This window comes from Spermophilus citellus, assembly GCF_964194105.1.
Source record: "Spermophilus citellus genome assembly, chromosome: 9".
NCBI classification, from domain to species: domain Eukaryota; kingdom Metazoa; phylum Chordata; class Mammalia; order Rodentia; family Sciuridae; genus Spermophilus; species Spermophilus citellus.
Genome location: NC_138191.1, coordinates 70,731,915 through 70,749,312, shown reverse-complemented (window position 1 = coordinate 70,749,312; position 17,398 = coordinate 70,731,915). Strand labels below are relative to the sequence as shown.

Genomic DNA, 17,398 nt, shown 5'->3' with positions numbered 1-17,398 from the left:
ACAATGAAAATCGAGTCATCAAAGGCCCTGCTAAGTCCCGCAATAAGGAAGATTGTTGAGCTGGCTCTGGAGATGCACACCTGTAATTCCAGAGACTTGGCGATTGAGGTGGGAGGATCACAAGTTCAAAGCCAGCTTGGGCAATTTAGTAAGACCCTGTAGAATGCTGAATTTTGCTAATCCAGTCTTTCTAGTTTTTTACATAGTCCTTACATGATATTAGGTATTATAACTAATCTAGAGATGATTTAAAATATAGAAGAGCATTGCATAGGACATACACAAACACACTACATTATTTTATATAAGAGACTTGAACATCTGAGGATATTGGTATCCTTATGGGTCCTGGATAACAATCCCCCAAGAACACCAAGAGATGATTCTACTGTACACATTATGTCAGAAAAAGTGATATGCAATGGAGAAAACCTTTTGAAAAATAGCAAGAGGTGTTAGTTGCAGTGGCTGTATCTGTGGTCCCAGCTGCTCGGGAGCCTGAGGCATAAGGATCTCTTCAGCCAGGTGCTAGAGGTCAGCCTGGGAAATATAGCTAGACCCCATTTCTTAAAGAGAAAACAGAGAGAGAGAGAGAGAGAGAGAGAGAGAGAGAGAGAGAGAGAGAGAGAGAGGGTTGATTCTCAAGGGGAAAAGGTGCTATTGAGAAAGTAGCCAGGAAAGGTTTGTGTGACAAGAAGACAGTTGGGGCTCAGGTGAGAAGCACCCGTGTAGTTGATTGCTGGGGAGCCAGTGGAAGTCCCATGATAATATGACAACAAATTCCCGTTTCCAGAAAGTGCTGAAAGTCCAGCACTTTCTCCCTCACAGGCAGAGGCTTTGTACTGATAGGAAGTTCTACGTGGTGGCACTAGCCTTAAACAATCTAATAAGGGATTGATTTTACCAGTGCAGATGGGGAAATTGCTCATCTTGTAAAAGCAAATTAACTCTTTGGGGCCCCCAGGGTATTGTTCATTTACTAATTCATTTACAAATTGTTTGCTTCTTGGCCTCTAATTAGTGACACTCTCCTCGGTGACCACGTGTTTGGGAAGTGTGTTATTCTCAAGCCCTCCATTTCACATTACTTGGTGGCCATTCATCTTGCTCCTCAGGAGGGAGGCAGCACGTGGGAGTAGCTGGTCATACATCATTTGTCAGAACCAGAAAGGGATTCATCGCCCTGCTGCTGAGCTATGTTGAGCAGAACAATGATAGGGGACTGACAGGTCTGCTCTCTGATTCAATTCTTGATATCATAAGAAGGGGCTCCATTTACTCTTGTTGTCATTGAGAGATCAGAGATAAAATAATTTCGAAAAGGTGGGAAGTTTATGCTACCTTATGCTACCTTGGGACACATCCCCCCTTACATCCTCCTGATACAACTATTTTCTGCTTTCAGAGCCAGCTCCATATATATGAAAGTGCGGAAAGTCATGGGGCCCAGTGCAAAATTAATATGTGGGGTCCTTTCTTCAGCAGACAGTGAAAATGACTTTAAACGTCTTAGACTGTAAAACATTTCTTTTTCCTTTTGTCAACTATCTCTTTCTTGTCAGAGTGTTTATTTGCTGTTTCACACGCTTCTAAGGAAAATCTTAATTATTAGCCTGAATTTTACCACTCAGTTTTATATTGTGCAATGCCAATTTTAAATGCAAATAGGAGCATTTAAGTCACATGGAATCACTGAAATCACAGAATTCATACTTTGTAGACTGTGTATGCATTTTATTCTTGCCAGAACAGTGGAAACATTACACAAAACTAACTCAGCTGTTTTTATTCCACTTCTTGATACATGCACGTTCCGTCTTCACCATCATCCTGATGAGTAAGGAAGGCCTGAAAGGAAGCAAAGGCATGTGTTTTATATTTGGGTTTTTTTCCCCCTCTGTGATCATTATTACCCCTCACTCAGATGCAGATGTAACCCATTTGCCTTGTGTTCACCTTGAGACTCGCTGATTTCCTGCACATAGTGGGTCCACCAGAATTTGGGGCTTATGAGGCATCACAAATGCTCTCTGTGTGAGGAGGCAAGGAACAACACACAGATGTCGCATTCATCTTCACTTGCAAAATACAAGTTCAAAGGTAAAATTTTTATGAGCTTCAAGATAGCAGAATATTGAAACTCGTGCTGGGCCCCTCTGAACAAAGCTGTGTACATAGGTTCCATGCCCATGAAACTGTCCCTGTCACCTTCCTATGGTACACACAATAGGCAATGCAGAGCCACCAGTGAGGGTGCTGTCATCTCACAGAGAATGTTACCAGCACTGGTCCTTCATTTATCTTTAGGTGTACCTCTGACAAAACCTTACAAGGTGAAGTGTTCACCAAGAATATACATTATTCGTTTGAAAAGAGCTTCAGGACTCAGTCTGAACAACTATCATCCAAAGTCTGTCAACCCGTATGCTCCTTTTCCTGAAGCTCCATTCACAGAACTGTGGATCGCCTAATGGAATAGCTCATCCATCTTTTAATGCATGCAACGTCATGGCTCCTTCCCTCTTCTCATGCTAAAATCACATTTTGATTAAAGCTGTCCTACTTCCTTTCTTTTAACCACTGCCACATTCTTTGTGTATCAATCCCTGTCTTTCAAAATGATTAAAATCTAGTGCAATGAAATACTTCAACTGCCAAAATGAATGGGGGATCGATGCACAAAAAATACCCAGAAAGCCAACAAGCCTGCTGGTCATTCTGACACCCTGGTAACTTCATCCCAGGGTCGGATGGCCTTTGCTTCTCTTCTCTCTCAGTGACAACGTAGTTCTCATTCTGCTCAAGGTATCCTCTGTTCCTTTCACGGGAAATCTTAGAATCGCTTAGGAATAAAAAATACACAAGTGACATGGCAAAAAAAGCTGCTTCCCAGCACTTTTCTCTCACCACTCTTCTGCCGTCATCCATTGTATTGACCTTCAGCCCTACTCGGATACACATTTTATAACTGATGTGGAATATATAGTCTTTTGACAGACAGTTCACATGAATTTACTATCAACCTGGTGCCTGTCTGTATTGTGGTAGAAATCATATTACCAGATTCCTAACAAGAAGCATTATGATGTTAGAAACTGTTAAAAGAACATGAATGAAAAAAAAAAGACCCCCTTACACACAGGCTGAAGAACTAGTTCAAGTAACAAAGCCCTATTTTCCATCTTGTATGTGAAGCAAATGGATTAACAACAACTGGCACGAAGCTGAACTGACATCCTGACTCGCTGTGCCAGGCAGGCTCTCTATTGAATTGTTCGCACCAGCCATTTCTTGTGTGCAAACAGGAGGAACTTGTTCAGGCAGCAGCCACTCTGAATGGTATGCGAGGATTTAGTGAAATGCATACTTAGGACAGCTTTCTTAATCCTTGCAATTCTGCCCAACAGAGGGAATTCCAGGGTGACAGATGAAAGGACACATCCAAACCTTTCACTGAATACCGTCAAGACCAGAAAAGAAAGTTGGTGGAGCTTTTAAAATATATTTTGTTAATGCTCAACCCACAAACACCACTGTTAGGAGAAAAAGTCAAATGAATGATGGTAATAAACAGGCTGGTATTACCCTCTGATTAAAGTGTCATGATTCCTCTTTAGAAATCAAAGGAGTTATCGCGCTAATGAACTAAATTAGACTGAACTAACATTCATGTTAATAATTATTACTCACAAGGCTAGCTGTGTTAGGAGTGCTAATGATAATGTGAACGCTGAATATAATAATAAATATTCCTCAGGTGCATATCCTCTAGTTTAAAGCAGATTGGACAGGGACATGTGCATACCCCAGTGACACAATCTCCAAAACTAGAGGGATTTTTTTTCCCCCAAAGTAAGGAGGGTAGATTAGGTCCTAGGTGAGTAGGAAAAAGAAGGCTAAAAAACAGAATTCCTTATTAGAACCAGAAGTGTTAACCTGACAAACACACTCATTCAACTCTTTAATACTATGTATGAAATACATATGGTACTCATTTTCCCTTAAAATGAGCCATGATAAAAAACAATTTTATATTCTCAAGGCTAGAAATAGAAAGATATGCATTGGTGATAGTATTGATTTTTTTTTTAATCTACAGAAAGGCTGCTATTAGATAGGTTATAGTTACAGTGAAAACCTAGAGCTGTTTTTAATCCCCTGGGGAGGGGGGGGTTCTGTTGGGCCCTTTTTGTCATTGTCAAGGTGTAGAAAGAATGAAAAATACTTTGGTGTATTTCATTATTAGTACACATGAACAGTTTGAACTCTCCATTATTGGGCTGTCTTTTTTCATAGTCAGTACCTTTTTTCAGTCTCTTTTTAAAAAAACTATTTGACAAGAAAAAAAAAATAGCCTTCTTGGTTTAATATGTGAGTATATACAAGTTCATACAAGTTTTCACAAGAAAGTAAATGAAGAGCATGCCCTGCAAGCTTAATCACATTAACTCGGAATACAATCAAAGCTTCACATTTTAACTCTATCTTAGCGTCAATTGAGCATGCTAAACAAAGACTATATGAAGATATTCCTTGATCTTACAAAACTTCTTTGAATAAATAAAATATATTACTACCCCTCAAAGAAAAATTATGATGTATGTAAAACAATACAAAATAACTCAGCTACGGCCAGCTACTGTTACTTGATCACATCAAATGTGGAATGAAATCCTCCTGGAAGAGGTAATCATAGACAGAATGTTCCAGACTTCGGGGTTGTTGTCTTCCTTTCAGCAAAGACCACAAGTGAAGAAGACCAATGACTTTTGAATATACAAGTGGTTAAAGAGGTTTAGGATTGTTTCTTCGATATTCCAGTTTTCTGAAAGTATTGCTGTTAATAATTATAGGTAACTTGCACCTTTATTTTCTTTGTGTAGGGGAAAGGAGGCAGCCAAGGGATTTTTTTTTTAAGTTAATAATCTCTCTTTTTCCATCAGAGTTTAACTGTTTGATATGATTATACTTTCCACATGTTTCTTGTGTGTTGCTTTGTCTCTTAAGGAAAGCAAGGTGAGTCAAAAAGAAAAATGTGTCATGTGAATATTTGACTTTGGCACTATTTGGACCAAATTAGAGAGAAAACAAGGTTCTGGAAATTATTATTGTTTTATTAAGCAAAAAGTGTCAGGATAGGCCTTAGTGAATCAAGCAAGCACATTTTTCAAATTATTTCAGTAAAGAGTGGGGAGTTGAAAAACATTTTTGGGGGTCTTAATGTTTCTTAGTAGTTTTTTTGTGTGTGGGTTTCAAACCCAGGGCCCCATGCACAGTATGCAAGCACTTTACCACTAAGTTGCATCCCTGGCACTGTCTTTTTTCCTAAAGGGTAGGCTGTCTCTGTAATATCTGAGTGTTGTCCTGGATGCGTATCTGTGTATCTTAGGATGGGTTTTACCTCATCATACTAAATGAGCAAATGAGGAGATGTTAAACATGTCTACATATTTCCTGTGAATCTCCAGCTTGCTCTGCATAGTCTTTGGAAGTTTATAGTACGATGCTTCACATCAGTCTTAAAAAGGCGAGAGATTGGGTTAGATGAAGAGTATTTCCTTGTAATCAACTGTAAAGAGTCCAAGGTCATGGAACAGATTTCTTCTTTCTCTGTACTTAGCCAGGAAGACTATGTGAATGCAAATTGCTTTATTGGTAAAGGGAATTAAAATTATAAAAAGCCAGGCTTAAAGAAGTGCAAAATCAGGGCTATGTCGGAGCAGGGACAATATAATTGTGGTATGGATTCCCATATGGGACTAAATTATCTAGATTTTAGTAACATCAGCAGTTCTGTGTAGCTGCTGGAATGCCGCCAATGTGCCATATTTGCTTCATTTTTAAGATGGTTCTGATTCTACACAATTTTAAATATGCAGAAAGCTAAAATTGTTCTGGTATCTTGGTGGTACTTCTCAGATACATGTCATTTCATGTCAGGAATTTTATTTGACTATTAAACAGGAAATGACACTGATGTGGCTTTATTTTTCTAAGCAAAATGCCACTTATTATCATCTCTATCTAGGCTGTTAAATCTTCCCAGTAGGGGAAAGAAAAATACCCTCTTTTGTGAGTACATATCAAGGTTGTCTTCCTTTACAGTGTACCATTCAGTAATACTGTTTTGTAGCAACTCAATAAAGCTGATAGTTTTTCTGGGTAATTACCCACAGCCCCCTGCAGGACAAATTAGCATTCATGACCTGAATAATGCTTACTAGAAAGAGTTCAATGGAATTTACTTAATCAGAATCATTGCTTTCTCTTGGCTAATTTTTTTTTCAATCTAGTCCCCAGTGCCTCTAATAGCAAATATCTTTCCGGCCAGTGTTTGACATCTGATAGAAAGGAAAAGTCTTCAAATTTTGTAATATATTTGGGGTCTTGGAAAAATAAGCATGTATGTTTTTTATCCAGCATATAAACATTAAGCTATCCATCTTAAAATTTTCTAATTAGATTTATATGATCTTGTCCTCTTTCTCTTTAGTGCTGGTGCTTATTGATTTTAGAATGACAAAGAGAACGCTTTTTTTTTTTATAATTTTCTAATCATCCTTCAATAGTTTCTCAATTTGTGGAAAAGAAAACTATAATATTTGCCATGATTTTAGAGTAGGTGTTTTATAATCATCCTGTATTCCTGAGCATCAAAAGTTAGAGAAATTTTAACAGTGTTGTTTTGATGATTTGATTGGTTTTTGTTTTACTTGTTTTTGATGATTTGTTTGATGATTTCATAATTGGAACAAAAATGCCATGGGATGTAGTTATGAAGAAATTAGGAAAAACGAGGAGGAGAAAGTAATATTTATGAGCTTCTTCGTGCAAAAGGCTCTGTCAGGTAAACAATGTATTCTAGATTATTATTATTATTATTTTTATTATTATTTTGGTACCAGAGATTGAACCCAGAAGATCTTTTCCAATAGGCCACATTTTCAGCCCTTCTTATTTTTTATTTTGAGACAGGACCTCACTAAGTTACTTAGGGCCTCACTAAATTGCTGAGAATGGTCTCAAACTTTCGATCCTCCTGCCTTAGCCTCCTGAGTCACTGGGATTACAAGTGCATGCCACCATAGCCAGCTCCAGACATTTTTATTTTGACAGGGTCTTGCTAAGTTGCTGAAGGTCATCGCAATTCTGCCTCAGCCTCCCCAGTAGCTAAGATTATAGGCATGTACCACCATGGCCAGAATATTTCATTAATTCTTGAAATGGCTTAGTGAAGAAAGTTCTGTTGTCCTCATATTTACAAAAGAGTAAAGCGAAGTTCATGATTGAAGATTCTTCTTCCAGTTTCTACAACTCAGTTAAAAACAGATCCAAGATGTAATGCCTAGAATGCCTGAACAAAATGTTTGTGCTTTTTGGTTTTGTGTTTACATGTAATGATTTAACATTTTTAGAAAGGCGATAAAAGATGGTCCTAAACCAATTCTCTGGAATGAATCTCTAACTTGGAAAAGACTCCTAACCTGGGAGAGTAGATCTTTCTAAAATGCAGCAGCAAATCCATATCTTCAAAGGACAGCCTGAACAGCCATTTGCTCTCCTTCCTGTCCTCCTGTCCACAGCGCAGCCTGTGTCTCATAGGCAGTGGGAACTGCTGAGACACCAAGTTCCACAATGGAACGTTAGTGAGTGTTTCAAAGTAATTCAGTCAAATCAACAAATCAAGGTTAAAAGTGTGAGATCCAACCCAAAGAAAAGAAAGCAAGCCCAGGAAAGCCCTGGTCCTCAGTGGAGACACATGCATTTCTGTGGGATAGGGATAACTGCCCCAAGGCTGTTGTCCTAGCAACCTCTCAGTTTTTACTGAGAATAGTATGGTTGTTTAGATTTTCATATTTTTAGAGTCAATGTTTATCGGAGTTGATGGCGGGGTGGGGGGGGGTTGATGGAGAATATGTGGAGTAGTTAGACCTATAAAGAAATCTCGTAGCTTCTCCATTGATAAGAGTCCATGCCTTACTATATAACACAGTTCAGTATTGAACTGAAGGAATTCACTCACTCAGTCCCCTGTACTATGCAGAGTCAAATGGAATTGGGTACTTAATTAAGTTTCTTAGGGTACAAAATGGTTATCCCACATATAAATCTAAATAAATAAAAATGTTTTTTCAACCTTAGGGGTTTCAGAAAACCTACAACACATTTTTGCACAGATTTTCCTTCCAAACACTAGAATATTGCAAGAAAAAAATTCAATCCATATGTTTCAGATTTACTTACAGTTGTATCAAAATCTTATGTTGCAATTGACATTTGATGTTCATAAAGTTTTCTGAATGCTTTTTATTTGCTCTTAACTCAAGAACAGAAAGTTGATTTGTCAAGCTTATAAGTACCAAAACCCCCAAATATTAAATTTGGGTGGAAGGCAACAAACTTAAAATTCTGTATCAGGCGTTAAATCTAATAAGCCATTTGTCTTGCTATCTTTACAATGCTGTTTACTTACAGATATGCATATGCTTGGCAATATGGCATACTTAGACATACTTTGGATATTGGTGGGGTAAAGAGAAAGTGGGGTGATAAAAGAAGCAAGGAAAATATTTTTTATTCTGGTACTCTGTCCCAATTTAAATATTAACAGTATATCATTTATAATTTAATATAAAACAGTATATACAGTGACAGCCTATATCCAACTTTTTCTCCATCCTTCAACTGATGATCTCAAGTCTCAGGTTGGTGCTCAGTAGCACTTCCTCTCCTGCAGTATGCAATTCCTGCCAAATCTTCATCTCCTGGGGTATCAGTGTCTTAGGGATGGTCACACAAAAGACTCTGCATCCGTTGTGTTGCTGCTGTTTTAGGTGTTTCCCAAAATGACTGCTTCCATTTATTCAATGCTAAACATGATTCTGTCTCTGCTTAGAACAGGGTAACCATATCTTTCAACTAGAATCAATTCAGTAAGGGGTATCACAATCCTATGTAGCCAGCCTGCAACTTCAAAGGGAGAAAAATGCCTTCTGTTAATTCAAACTAAATGAGTCTGTTGCCATTTATCTAAAGACAGTACAGAAGTAAGCAGTTCACTTTGTTATATGATTTGTATGTGCAGGGTTTTATAGTTTTTTATTACTTTTACTTTAAATATATCCTCACTTAGGACAAATGATACATGTTCAGTGTGGAAAGTGAGAAAATGTTTGTAACCAAAAAGAAGGAAATAAATCCCTGAAATCTCAATTCCCAAAGATAACTGCCAATTATATCTGTCTTATGTCTTTCTATTGTACTTTCAATACATAAATGTGCATGTGTTATTTTTTTTCTCAAATATAATGTCATATCATAATTTCTCCCATACTACCTTCACTGGTGACACAGAACAGTAGGTGAATATGTCAAGTTCTAGATGACTGCATAGTACTTCATTGTTCCAATCAGCATGTAATCAAACATTTAAATAAATTTATTCAAATTTAATGATACTAAATCTTAGATTCAGGTTGTCCAACTGTATTTGTCACATAAATTGTACTGCAAATAACTTTTTTTCTTGAAATCTTTGCCCATGTCAATACCTATTTGCTTAGGATGAATGAATGTAGGTGAAACGATGAATCAAAGTGTTAAGACTTTTGAAGCATATATACAAAGATAGTATGCAGCTTACATTTTCTTCTTTTGAAACAACAATGGATCCATGCCTCTGCTTTCATGTCTTCACTTCATTCTTTTCAGGAGGTATGCAAGAGGGTCAGAGGTTGGGGATGGAAAGTATGGTGGATGGCCATGTAAGAAAATTAGGCTAAAGAGTACAAAAGGCTACACTACACATCTTGTTTGAAGAATCCATAATTCTTATATTTCTGTACTTCCTTCCTCCATCTTCATACATTTTTTTCAAGTCCTCATCACCTACTCCAAAGTATGACCTGAACTTTAGGGACTACTCTAGGACTATTACCCATGAACTTCACGTTTTCCACAAATGTAGGACATTTTTAGAGTAAACCCTGAGAGTGTGATAAGATACTTTTAATTGTAAGAAATGAAAATTATTTTACTCTAGCATATGCCAGCTTCTCTTTGGGGGTATATTCCTGTGTGATGTCATTATGAAGTATATAGGAATAAAGTGAATGAAGAGTGCAGTCTCTCTATTTTTAGGAGGTGAGACAGGAGAGCTAAATAGAAAAACACCCCTACCCTTTGGGAAAAGGCCCAGTTTACATGCAGCCCCTGCACTTACTGACTTTATGACTTTAAGCAAATAGCCAGAGCTGTCTGAGCTTCAGTTCTGCTCTGTGCATGGTTGTAATATCTTTTTCATGCCATCCCATAAGAATCCAGTGGTACTGGCAAAGCATCTTGCATGCAGAAGGTGTTAAACAAAGAGTAGGTGCAGCACTTTAAGTATTTTTAGACAGGGAGGTGTAAGGTACTGATTGAAGGCTATTTTAAGTGTCTTTGGCCCTTCACAGCCAGAGGTCATAGTGATTAAAACTGTGGGCTGAGGATGTAGCTCAGTTGTAAAGTGTTTACCTACCACATGCAGACACTGGATTCATTCCCCACAAAAAAAAAAAAAAAAAAAAAAAAAAAAAAGAGTGGGGGGAATGTTGTTTTTTGCTATAGGAAAGATAAAAAGAGTAACTTAAATACAAACTTATTTTCCCCACATAATTTCGCAGGCAGAGGTAGGTCCTGTTGGTGCTGATTAGTGGTTTCAGAACATCTAAACCAAGATGTGCAGAATTAATTTCTTCTCAGCTACCAACATATGGCTGCTGGCTGCTTTTGTCCCAGTTTCAGGAAAGGAGAAAGAGGAAGAGATCAGGAGGGAGAAGAAGAACCCACCTAAGCAGTCCAGAGCAGACTGTGGGGTCCTTGCCGCCCTGGCTACAAGGCTCAAGAGCTGGCACCAGCTTTCCTAAGAAAACCAGAGTAACACTTGTGTGCCAAAGATGCCCTTCCCCCTTTTCACCAAGATGGCGCCGAAAGCTAAGAAGGAAGCTCCTGCCCCTCCCAAAGCTGAAGCCAAAGCAAAAGCTTTGAAAGCCAAGAAAGCAGTGTTGAAGGGTGTCCACAGTCATAAAAAGAAGAAGATCCGCACCTCACCTACCTTCCGGCGACCCAAGACATTGAGGCTCAGGAGGCAGCCCAAATATCCTCGGAAGAGCGCCCCGGGAGAAACAAGCTTGACCACTATGCCATCATCAAATTCCCTCTGACCACTGAGTCAGCCATGAAGAAGATTGAAGACAACAACACACTTGTGTTTATTGTGGATGTCAAGGCAAACAAACACCAGATCAAACAAGCTGTAAAGAAGCTCTATGACATAGATGTGGCCAAGGTTAACACCCTGATCAGGCCTGATGGAGAGAAAAAGGCATATGTTCGACTGGCTCCTGATTATGATTCTTTGGACGTTGCCAACAAAATTGGGATCATCTAAACAAAGTCCAGCTGTCTAATTCTAAATAATACTTTCTTTTTTCCAACATAAAAAAAAAAGATGCCCTTCCCCTTCTCCTCCTTCCCTTTCTCTAACTTGCTGCCAGTCTGACAGAGTAGGCTCTGTTGGCATGATTTGAGGGGGATTGCATATCCTATCTGATCATTCTTTCTCTCCCCCAAGTTTCTGTTCATGTCTAAAATTTAGCATTGGCAAATTAAGCTACCACCTACTAGATGTCAAAATGAATGTACCTATGGAAAGAAAATTCTCATGTTGCTTCATCTTTGTTATTAGCACCTTACATGATCAACAAATTTGTTAATTAGATCCCTTTAAGAAGAAAATTAATTTGAGACTTGGTTTTAGAAAGGAAGGACAGAGAACTCAGCTCTGCATGTCAGGGGATAGTGGGGCAGGCCAAGGTAGACACAGGCAAAAGGAAATAAGGATCAGGGAGGGCAATAAGAATATGCAGAGAGGCAGTTGAGCTGTTATTAGCCAAGCACCTCAAACACAAATGTCACCTTCTTCACAATCTGTCCTAGGAGTAGTCTGATTGCTCCTTTTTCTTTAGTTCTCAGTGCATCATCTGATCACATGCAGACCTTTATATAAACAAACCTCTCAACACTCCAAACCACAAAAGAGAAAACTAGCTGAACCTGTGTCTAGTATCCTTGTCCTGCTCCAAGCTTTGTATTTTATGAAGCCCAATGTGATTATAGTTGGGACCCACTAGCCAGAGAGATGGGAACTGTTGGTTACACAGGCTGCTTCTCAGCTTGGAGGCTTCTGATCTGATATTAAGGTTTCAGTAAAAAGATATTCTTTTTTTGCTTTTTTTTTTTTTAACAAAACAGGTAGTGTGGCCTTGTAGTTCAACCCACAATTTCTAGAACCAAATTGTGTGGGTTCAAATCCACAATGCTCAGTTTCTTCATCTGTAATGGTATTTTTCTTCTTTGTTTACACTGAAGATTAAATGAGGTAATATAATTTGAAAACTAAGAGCTGTATCTGGAATACATAGTGTTTGCTTTATAAAGTTAAAAACATTCCTTTTTTTTTTCTCTCATCTTTTCTTTAGATAGACAATCATATCTTAAATATCTTTTTTTGTTGTTTTGTGTTTTGTTTTTTTTAATTTCCAGGAAAATTTCCTAAATATTTTCTTGGTTTCAGGCAGGTAGGTCATTATTGTTATTATCCCCATTTTACAGACGGGTGAATGGATTCATAATGATTATGCTCATGTCCAAGATCACACAGATAGTAAATAGGAAAGTTTAAGGAATTTTCGGTTGTAACACATTAATTTCTATTTATAAGAAACGTTTCAGAATTGTAGGAAAATGAACATGTCTCAGAAGTGATCCTGTTTGCATGTTTTCATGATTCTCAAAAATTGAAAACCTTACATGCAGCCCAATAGACTTGCCTATGAAGATCAAAGGAGTGTTTGACTTCCTGATTTACATACAGTTAACTGTCCTACCCTGGCAGAAGCCCCATACATTCCATTATTGTTGAATGAGCCAGGAATTATACTTCTGAGTATATACCCAAGATCCTAAGCAGTAAAAGGGGGGAAAGTTATATAAAGAAGGATATTAATTTTAAAGTCATAATACCCAAAGAAGCAACAAATAGTCTTAATATCTTTGGCATAGGATCAGCTTAATAAATTGTCACATTAACTCAATGCAGTAATGATAGCCATAATAACCACCATGTGTGGAGCATCCAGCAGGGGCAGTACATCTTAGTAACTCCTGTCAAATGACATCTCTTTTGCTTTCCTAAGAGCTATCACGTCACTGCACAGATAAAATGCCACAAAATCAAGGTCCTGTGCTCACTGTGAGTGATACAGCTGGCTCATCCTTCAGCCAATGTGCTTCTCTATGGCTCAGGGTGTCTCAATTAGCAGTGATCTGCCGCAGATGGGTCAAGAATAGCCTAAGCTGGTAAAAGCAGTTTTGATCACCTTTCAAGTCTAGGGATAGACCTTGGCTTCCTGGTACTGGTGTATGGCATTCCTTCTCCCCTTCCTTCCTTCCTTCCATTGACAGGAATGTATACACAAATGCTGAAGCTCAAGAAGCCATCTTGGTCTCTGGCAAAGACACATTCCTGGGGCAGGGGACTAGAAAGCTGGAAAGACTTGGGTCTCTGAAGACTTTGTGAAATGACATATTTCCCCCAGATTGCCTTTCATGGGTTTTTATGAGAGAGACTTTTGACTATGTTAAAGTCTTGGGCTGGGGGAATGGTTCTAAATCCCTCACAGTTTTACTCAATCCTAAGTAATAAATTTGCTTTCAGTACCAACAATAGATGATCGTTCTTAAGATAAAGTTGGAAGTTTCACCCCTCTTCGTTAACATCATATTGGATAAAACTGCTAACTTCAGGAAAGAAAAGGAAACATCATCTTCATACTGGGTAGGAGGTCATGTACCCAGCTAAAAATTAGGAATTGAATCAATGGGGAAAACGAAGAACAGAGGGAGACACATACAATTGAAGCCCATATCTGTCTGACTCCAAAGCCAGCCACTCACTGCTATATTGCACTCTCCTGCTGCTGATTAGACTGAATGATAATGTAAAAAACCTGTTATATTATTTTCCGTTCTTTTAGAGTATTCAAAATTAAAACATACTATAAAAAGAAACATGCTTTTAGTAAGTTATGCAGAATAAAATTCTGTATCTTACATACGCAGGTAAAATTATGATTTCAAGAGCAGAAGGGTAGGTTATTTGGATTTAGGAATGTGAATGAATTACAGATTTGTTCCTACTTCATCTTTTAAGCCTTCTTTAATAAGCAAATCATAATTTTATAATAAAATATGTTGTGGGTAGTTATGCATATATACCTTTTTTTAAAATCACGTAAAGCACCCAGCTATAGAATCTTTTTATATAGAGCCACTAAGCAGAATCTGTAAGTAGTGGATTTTATATAGAAGAGAAATGATAAATAGCATGTCATTTGATGCTTCATAATTTTTGGTTTTTAACTTTCTGGGTCACTGGTTTCTCAAAGATTTTTCATTCTTTCCGCACATTAGTTAGGTGATTGAGGAAGGTGTCAGGCTCCTGAGACATGGGAAAAGATGATGTGGAGGGATTAAATTCTTCTTTTCTTTTGGCTGAGTATACAAAATACCCAGTGTGATTTAGTAGTCCTTCCCCTGTGTGTATTAACTTCTGTCTACCGTGGGCAGTGCTGAGAAGATATTGTCATTGGCATCCAAATGAGATACATACTTTTTATAAAGTATATACTGATTTTATAAAATCAATGCCAAGAATTGATGGAATGGTTAGGACCACGAAACTTGAGAAAAGGAAGAAAGAAAGAACTGTTGATTGATTAAGATTAAGGAGTATATAGAGACAGGAGTAGGAAGAAACACTACTGGAGGGATGTTATGAATAGAATATGTCAGTTGAAGCTGACATTGTGGAAACACACCTGTAATCCCAGCTACTTGGAAGTCTGATGCAGGAGAATTGCAAATTCTAGGTCCGCCTGGGCAACTTAGCCAGACTCTGTCTCAAAGGAAAACATAAAAAGGACAAAGAATGTAGCCAGTGATTGAGTACCCCACTACCCCAATACCACACACTCAAAAAAAACTGTATGTGTCAGTTGAAGAGATTTTCATCAATGCAAATGAAAACTAAATGAAATTTTATCTCACTCCAGTTAGAATGGCAATTATCAAGAATAGAGGTAACAATAAATGTTGGCAAGGATGTGAGGAAAACGGTACACTCATACATTGTTGGTGGACTTGCAAATTGGTGCAACCAATCTGGAAAGCAGTATGGAAATTTCTCAGAAAACTTGGAAGGGAACCACCATTTGACCCGGTCATCCCACTCTTTGGTCTATACTCAAAGGACTTAAAACTAGCATACTATAGTGACACAGCAACATAAATGTTTATAGCAACTTAATTTACAATAGTTAAGCTATGGAACGAACCTAGATGCCCTTCAACAGATGGATGGGTAAAGAAAATGTGGTATATATACACAATGGAATATTACTCAACCATAAAGAAGAATGAAATTATGGCATTTGCCAGTAAATGGAGACTATCATGCTAAGTAAAATAAGCCAATCCCCCAAAACCAAAGGCCAAATGTTCTCTCTGACATGTGGATGCTAACAGAAATTCATTGGATTAGATAAAGTTGCATGAAGGAAGGGGCGGGAGATGGGAATAGGAAAAACAGTAGGATGATTTGAACATGACTTTCCTATGTTCATATATGAATATATGACCAGTGTAACTCCACATCTGTAAAACCACAGGAATGGGAAGTTGTATCCCATGTTGATATAATATGTCAAAATACATTCTACTGTCATGTATATCTAAAAAGAACAAATTTTAAGAAAAGAAAAAAGAGAAATATGAGGGAGCCACCGTGCAAGCCTCATATGTAATTTCTAGTCATTACACTAAAAAAGTAAAAAGTAAAAGAAGCACATGAAAAAAAAGAGAGAGAGAGAGAGATTTTCATCCCTGTGTGGTAAAAGCACACGCACAGTTTGCTTAAGTGATGTCAGAGGTACCCAGGAGCAAAGACATCCAGGAGTGAAATCCCCAGATAGTCTGGTAGTGTGAATGACAGATATCCCTTTTTGTTTTCAGTTCTGGGGATCAAACCCAGGCCCCCTTGAGTGTTAGGCAAATACTCTACTACTAAACTATATCTCCAGCACCTATATATCTTAAGAAAATATGTGTGCATGTGGTTTAAAATGTACTTTTGCTGTCTTTAATAGTTACTTCTGTACTGACTTTTTAAGAGGAAAAGAGACAAAGGCTTACTGTTGAAAATGATTTAAACCAGTTAACTCACATGCAATTTTGATAACTTAGGTAAAAACCTATCTTGTCTCCTAAATTATTAAAATGATAAAAATTCTTGGGTGATTTGTATCCATTTTCCAGTGCAATAAGTTGAGTATACAAATCTACTCTTATACAACAAGAAGCTCATGGCTCATTTGTGATAATTTATTTACATTAAATGGTTTACTAGGTATTGGGGGTTGAAATGCAGGAAATTAAGTAATATGCATTTATGAATATATCAAAATGAGCTCCACTATTATGCATAATGCATTAATAAAAATATTTTTTAAAAGACTCCATTATGGTTTAGATATGAAGTGTCCCCAAAAAGCTCACGTGTGAGACAATGCAAGAGGATTTAAAGGTGAAGTGATTGAGTCAGCCTTAACCTAATCAGTGCATTAATCTGCTGATAGGGATTAACTGGGTGGTAGAGTGTGACTAGAGGAAGTGGGTCACTGGAGGTTTCCTCTAGGGTATGCATTTTGTACCTGATGAATGGTTGCCATATTCTAAGTCACCTTCCTTCACCACAATCTTCTTCCTTGATGTTTTGAGATCTCAGTCCATACACAGCCAACTCTGAAACCATGAGCCCCCAATGTAAACATTTTCTACTCTAAAATTGTTCTTGGCTGGTCTTTTAGTCACAACAGTGAAACAGTTGACTAAAACAGGTTTAGTAGGAATGTCATTTATGAATATGTTCTAAAGAAGATATCTTTAATTTCCCAACTATGTCATTCAAGAGCTATGAAGTGATTGTAGCTTCAAAGAAAACATGGCCTCTTAACAGTGCATGAAAACTTGGGTAATAAATTTAACCAAAGGGGGGGAGGGAGAACCAACACTGTATGATGAGACTGTAAAAACCATTGAAGAACAGAAAAGACTGAAACAAATATGCATATGTATTTTGAGATAAGAAAACATATCATGAAAAGTTGTCAAATATCCTACACTGACCTACAAATATTATATGATCCTAATATATCAATCAAAGTACTTTTGGAACAAGATAAGCTGGTGCCAAAGTTCACATGAAAAATTAAAAAGAACTAGAAAAAGTCTTTAAAAG

General features: G+C 37.7%; 1 pseudogene across 1 annotated transcript; it reads left to right on the top strand.

Annotated features, from left to right (window-relative positions):
- The first annotated feature begins 10,951 nt into the window (after positions 1–10,951).
- LOC308657072 (large ribosomal subunit protein uL23-like) lies at positions 10,952–11,452 on the top strand (annotated as a pseudogene). Its single transcript has one exon. The product of its transcript is annotated as a large ribosomal subunit protein uL23-like (transcript).
- Positions 11,453–17,398: the final 5,946 nt, after the last annotated feature.